We start from the raw sequence: 7,458 nt of genomic DNA, 5'->3' as shown, positions 1-7,458 counted from the left end.
CGTTAAAAACTATTGTAGGGTGGGTCTACAAAGTAATTCAAACAACATTTAGCTTAAAATTTTGTAAAATGTTTTGTAAAAGCTGCAGATTTTCAGAACATCAAGGCAAAACATCATCTTTAAATAAAAATATATGCAGTGTAATTCTCAGATTAGGGCCAGAGTACAGTGAGAATTAAGTCTGACTTCTTTTCAAACACATTTACAAAAAGAATGAGCAAGTGCTGAAAACTAGAATGAAAGAAAGCAAGCAAATATCATCAAGGCTAAAATTACACAAACCTTCATTCAACTACACCTTTCCTCCATAACTGCTCTGAAGTGAAAGAGCCACAAGCTATCTTAGTACAATGTGCAAGTAATTTTTCTTTAATAGGAAAATTGTTACTTATTGATCTGCACTCTGTAAAGCCTTCCAGCAATGCTCCAATCACCACAGCTGTCAAAACCATGGAAATACACTCTGCTCCTTTGTGATTTGATGGCACACTGATTCCCATTACTGGCACATTTCCAATGTTAATTACCTTCAACATAACATCATCTCCCTGAAAAGAGTCTTGTACAGGCCACTAGTGTCCCACCAGAGGACAGTGGGGGGGTGAGACTGATTGGGTGAGCGCGGAGATATCGTGCTTTGGCTGTCTAGAGCTCACGTTGAATCTGTGCATCACTGAGTCTGGCCATTAGGCAGCGTGATGGGCTTTTCTTTTCCAGGCCATTTCCCATGGTCAAAATAGCATAAAAACACTATTTTGGTTCAATAGCAAAGACTTCAACTGAATAATCACAAGGGTGAAACTGTAACTATTACAGAGGCACCTCTGGGATAACCATACATAACTGGGGTGTCAAAAACACTGTAGGTTTTCTGGAGGGCAAAGTGTTTAAAGTGTATGTTGTTGGCTCTTGCTCCAACATCTGCTTTTAATTACTCAATTAGCGCAATCATTTAGTCTCCTTGACATTCATCCAAATGGCAAATCATAGCCGGAAGTTGTTCTGTTTAAACAGAGCGTTAAGAGGAGTCATGAAAAATGCATACGCGATAATGTATACAGATACTTAACTAATTGAACCAATTAAAGGGAGGGAACTGGTTTGAGTGAGAACAGAGCCGGCATCACCCTGCGGGAAGAAGCTTTGACACCTCTGATCTACAGCCTCCCCTCTCCCTGCTCACAGACCTGGGCCTGAGGTCATATTTCAGCAGACAAAAGGTTTTTGACTTCAGTCATAAAGCAACAATGAACCAAAAAATTAAAAGCCATGCAGATTGAAAGGTTCGTGAAGCATCAGCGGAGCCATTGTTAAGCTAGTTTTCTTGAGGAAAATGTGCCGTTTAGAGTATTGAATCTGTCCTCAGAAACTGCAAAAATCTTTTCAGTATTTGCTAATGTGCAGTTTTATCTTCTTCTCTGTGGCATTCAATGTCATTGCTAATTATATGCGAGCTGACATTTCCAATAACGAAATCTTGGCAACTTTTGTTTGTGCTTGTGTATCAAAGCGAGACCTCTCTGTGATGCACGTGTAGTTATATTCCAGCACAGACACAGCTACAGACCCAACTCAGGTTTAAATGAATATATGCCTGGTTTAAGATCAGCTTGCTTACCTCCTCCCAAAGTAAAAACCAATGCAATCCCTCCCACCACACAAAAAAAGAATAATTGTACCCCTGCGGTGGTGATTTCCTGCATGCTATGGATGCATAAATAAACATAGGCATAAATACACAGAGGACACTGACTGGGACTAGCTGGCCAAGTGGGGCAGCTGTTATTAAAAGGGCTATTTATCACTGTCACCCCTCTCAGGTTCCATCCCTCTCTGCCCTCCAGCGATGTCAGTGGGCCGCACAGGAACAATGTGGCTCATCCAGCCAAGCCTACCCCCTCTATCACACACACAAACGCATGCAAACACACACCCGCTGATGGTCATAGCCTTTCATACGCAAAGTAAAATACCTGCTTGTATACCAAAAATTGCCTCCGTGTTCGATGACTTCTCTGAAACAAACACAAAAGCAAGAATCTAGTTTCTTTTGGATTCCTTCAAACATCCACACATCTACACTGCACCCAAACGTTCATTTTCTGCTCTGTTACTTTATTGATCGTGGCCACAATTATCCACTTTTCTGAAGCACTGCATTAAGTGAATTCCCCCTTTGTTGGACAATAAGTACAGAAGGTTGGCTAAGTCAAGCTATTCTTCAGCCTTGGGGGACAGACTACTTCTCCTGCACCCTCATCATTATTAGCAAGCTCAGATAAAAACACACCTCAACAATTAGTCCACCTCTGCTGCGGGAGGCACGTCTAGTAAGGCGGGCTGCTCCAACTGACCCATGCATTGATTACAGCAGCTCACATCACGCCCAAAGTAAAGGCCAAAGATTACATTATCAAACAGTTACACACACTGAAAGGGAGACTTTGAATAAAATAAATCCCTAAATTCAATAAAGTCTTGATCTAAGACAGTTTAAGTGCACAAAAACTCTCAGGTACGAAGCAGAAGCTGCAACCTGAGAGTCTCTGTGCTTATTTATACTTTTTTTTTGTTAAAAAAAATACCTGAAGCTATTGTTCTATAATCAACACAACTAAAAACAGTACTAATCATTTCAGTTCTACATTATGCTGTTTATTGTGCTTTTCTTATCTACATCTATTGAGCACGCACCTGCTTTTTAAAGACAGAACGGCCTCATTTTCTCTCATCTATGCGCTAGCAGTCTACACCACCTATAAACCTCTCACACTCAGCAATCCACTCACGATTAATGAAGTGCTTACTTAACCAATTTAAACCCTTAATTCCTATTAATTCAACATAATAGCCACCCTCTCCAACAGGAATTAACAACACTCCAGCAGAAACCTTCAAATCTCTACAGGCCAGAAAGAGTCAACCCAGCAAAATCCATATTCTTTGATAAATATGTAACAGTATGTATATCACTGTTAAAATGCATAACCCTCATGTAAGACCCCTATCAAGTCTGCTTTACACCTGTATTACATTTCTCCCTCAATCAGCATTTTTTCTGAGACGGCGGCCTCCCACGAGGAGCAGAAACCATTACAAGGCACTGCAGCTCATTTGCAGAAAGATTGGAGATCACGCTGCCTCGAAAAGTATGTGAAACATTTCTGGGAGCAAAATTGATTTATTCCATTTCTGTGTTTGTATGCAGCATCTGTATCAGTGTATTTAATGTAAATCCCCCCAATCTAGCACCGAGTTGCTGTGCAGGTTGCTGCTTATTGTGCAAGTAAGAAGCAGGGTGATCATACAACACACGGACACCTGTTCTGCTGTAAGATAAAGGTGCACGCGGTATGTCTTTACACAGTATATGATTTTGTCTGGGAGTAAATGATAAAAGCACATATGCGATGTAGCAGATTATATCAATCAAACAAAAAGCATTCATTCATTGTTTCCTTTTTCCAATCCACTGATGCTGCTTGTTTAAGCTACAAAGACATTACGCTATTCCTTAGCGAGATAAAAACGCATAAACAAATAAATAAATATTTCTGAGTATTTCAATTTTGACTTAGGAAAAACAGATCAAGCAGAGCCTGTGGCTAGAGGAGCCTGACTGCATGCTGGTGGGGGGTAAAAGACAGCCTGGGGGGGGTGTGGAGGGCGTCTGTTTTTTAATGAGCTGAAACTTTAAATACTGCATAATATATAATACTCCTAAAAATGGATAGTTCATTTCACTCTCCGGATAAGTCGCGGAAAAAACTATTAAAAACCATTTCTCTCTTAATGTCAACAGAGTAAGCATTAAGTATGAATGAAGTGAATGTCATACCGCTGTCATCGACAAGAAAGAAAACGCAAAATAATAATCAACTTGAACTGGAAGAAACAAGAGGTTTGGGCACGAAGATAAGTGCACGAGCTTAAGGGCATCAGCTAAACACAGTGCACGCAAAGACAATGATGTATTCAACTATAACTAGAAATTCAGATTCACTCTATGAAGACAAAGCATCGCCGTTTTTTCTTTTTTTATTGTGTTTAAAATGTGAAGTGCAATTGATCTTGATGAAATTGTCTTATTTATTTATAAGTTGCAGCTTAGTCTTAATGTCAGCTGGAAGCAGAAAAAGAAAGAATAGATGACTGACGTTTCAGCCACCCACTGACAGTAGCTTTGGCAACACTGGCACAGCAGGCATACTCTTTCAGTGGCTTCACTTCCTCCCCCTACACACACGCACACAAACACATGCACAGATACACAAGTGGGGGAAGTGAAGAAAAAAAAAAGAATTATGGTGCCCCTTGTCATCCCCTGGGTAAGAGAAACACCATAATAGATTTTTAATGGCTATCTGCTCACCGAAAGAAAAAGGAAAGGTTGTGTTTTGAATGTCAGTGACGGGAGGTCAGCAATTACAAAGTGCAGGTAAAAAATAAAGCAAACTTTTCCGTAGCATTTCTTTTTCAAAGTTGATCAAAGCGTGCGCATGTTTACAACATCAGATGTCTCCAGATGAAACGCAATGATTCTCACGTCACATTATAATTCAGAAAGTGCCGTTTGACAGTAAACACTGTGACAATGTTGTCTTGACTCTGCTGCATAAACATGTAATTCCAGCATGATCCTTAAAGTGATCTGAGTGATGGCTCAGGTACCCCGCTGTTCATGGAGCAAGCATGGAGACGGTGCTGGTGGCCGATCCGGAGGCTTAATAATGATAACCTCGCCAGTATTAGCTGCAGGGGTTGTTCACACAATAATTGTTTCTGCCAAGCCATATATCTATATGACAGAGGAAAAGCTGGTGTGACTCTCCTGCTAAATAACTGATTTACGGAGCGGCTGCGTCAACTATTTCAGAGATCGTTTGTTCTTTTTTTCCTTTTTCCTCTGAAGAAACTGTGAACTTATTAGCTAATTAGAAGATAATTACAAGTCTCTGCAAGTTGATTAGCAATTTCACTGCTGAACATTAACAACTTACAGAAAGACTGCACTCAATTTCAGCACTTGTTTTGCCTTACTTACCTAAATTCTAAATAGTATAAGTATTTAAAGATTTCACCTTGGCAAAACTTATTACCAGCTCCAGCGTGCAATTAAACTTGCCGAACAGGCATTAATTCTTTGTTCATTACCACATTAAATGCATGTAGGGTAATTTGACACTTCAATACAAGACTGCACGATTACGGCTATTAAAAGGCATCACTTTCGTACCAAAGGCAGGCGCATTTTGTTAATTTGCACAAGTCCATCTGCAGTCCCGGCATCCTGCACCCACTGTGGTGGTGACTAAAGTTTGATATGTAATGCTAATCCTTAGCCCGAGCTGGAAGGGGTCGCTCCCCCGCAGTTTAGAGTGACTCAAAGGTGAAGTCCTGAAAACAAATACATCGTACTCAGATGCTCCGCAGTTTACATTTCACTGACGCACATCGGCCCGTATTAGCAGCGCACAAAGCTGCAGTCACTTCCAACCCCGTGCAATTGTGTCTGGCTATACGGCAGTATCAATGTAGCTCGTGGGTCAAAGGGTCAATGAGTAATTAAGACATGGTTGCCTGAGCATTCCCCATGCACACTTTCAGTCCTGATGAAAGGTTGGCAATGAAAGGAGGGGGATTTAAGTGCAGCCTGATACGAAGGATCAGATTTCCATAAGTGTGTCTAAATGTTCCTTGTTCAAGGCAATTAGTATGATTAAAGAGATAGCGAGGGGTCATCACGCTGTTTAAGAGGATTTTGCACATGAATTCTGCATGAGGTTTTCAACAAAGCAAATGCTGCATTGCTTACAATAAAAACCTTTAAGCTAGTCGTATTTTTAAAGTGTTGCCGAGGCACCGTCTAAATTACTGTACATTTCAAGACAGATTCAGCAAGAGAAATTATCATTTATTACTTTTTTTTGTGACGTGGGTGTTAAAGTAAAAATGTGGTCAGGCGGCATGTAAATGTCTAGTTAAATCTTCTCGCATAAGATGATCATGAGGATGCAGAACATTTGTAACAACACGCAGGCAAGTAATCGTAGCCTTCAACTCCAGCGAAGGTCACAAGGTGCATTGATTCCCGTGTACGACAAGAAATTATTCCTAGAGTTTCATTGTTGCTAAAAATTGAAGAGGCCAAGGCCTGAAAATTGAGGTCGCTGATAAACGCTATTAGTAGGAGATGCTGAGAGGAGAAATCAATATGGCAGTTTGTCAACCTGCCTCTCAGAGGGAGGGGAACTCTGCAGCTGGGGTAAGTGTGCCCTGTCAGCAAAGCACATTACCAGAAATCAAAGGCCAGAGAAGGCCCGAAGGAAGGGATGTAGATGTCTCTCTACAAAGGCCACACTTTGGTAATTAAAACCTATTTTCTCAGACCTGTTGTATCACTGGTTTTTCTCTAACACTATTGACTATCTGTTGAGTGGAGGGTGATCACTAATTTAACTTTAAATAAATGAGCTGTGGCCATTTAGATTCCTGTACCTGTCACACAAAATTAAGCAAAAGACATCAAATAAATTATGTCACTTCATATCACTTACATCAAGTCATGAAGGAAACATCTGACAAACTTAAGCTATGTTTTTTCAACAGGCGACATTGAGAAGCTTCTCGTTTCCAACGCGTGTAAGTACAAGTGCCATAAAAACCAAACATTATATCATCTCCTTTCTGCCATTCTCAATAATTTGATTTCATAATGTCTCCTCTCCTTTTGCAATAAAACCAAGATGAAAAACCTCCATCGCTCCATACTTCAGTCTATTCTTGAGGTATTCTTAAGCTTTCTGCTAAAGAATAATATAGTACAAGAACTGAACTTCAACTTTAAATATTTAATAGTACTTAAACACAACTGAATCTATGCAGTCCAAGAAGAGCATCTCAGGGGTCCAGGCCTACCCTGGAAACTCAGTGTCCCTTAAGTTGAATTCTAGCGATACACTTACTCTAAGTGAACTAGGTCATACAATTTGGTAAACACCTGTCTCTCACTGATAAGTTATAGCAGTGCAAACTCAGTATAATCATTCGTTCATGGTAGTTTAGTCTTTCTGCAGCATTTGTGGTACCCAGCATGACTGAGGACGACACCGAACAGGTGAGGCTATGCAGGTCAGACTTTGGGAAGTACCCAAACCAGATAGTTTTAAAGCACGAGTCTACTTGGAAATGACAAAACAAATGGGAAAATGTTGAAGATCTTGTGTGCCCACAGTCAACTGTTCTAGACCGTGGTGAGATTGCTGATCCACTTCTGTAACTGATTGTCTCCTGTTTTGCTTCTGCAATCTTTGACAGATATTTTTGCACATTTATAAGTGCAGCTACATTTCTCTGTTAGTGTACAATGTTTGTCTGGTTATAATTGTGCATAGCTTTTTTTCCTTGGAAAAAAAAGCAAACTTGAGCAGAATGACCCCATGTCAAAGTTGGTTGCTC

Source organism: Pundamilia nyererei, unplaced genomic scaffold (genome assembly GCF_000239375.1).
Source record: "Pundamilia nyererei isolate P.nyererei 1_Seehausen unplaced genomic scaffold, PunNye1.0 scaffold00035, whole genome shotgun sequence".
Classification (NCBI taxonomy): Eukaryota; Metazoa; Chordata; class Actinopteri; order Cichliformes; family Cichlidae; genus Pundamilia; species Pundamilia nyererei.
The sequence above is the reverse complement of the archived record's forward strand: the minus strand, read 5'-3'. Positions refer to the sequence as shown.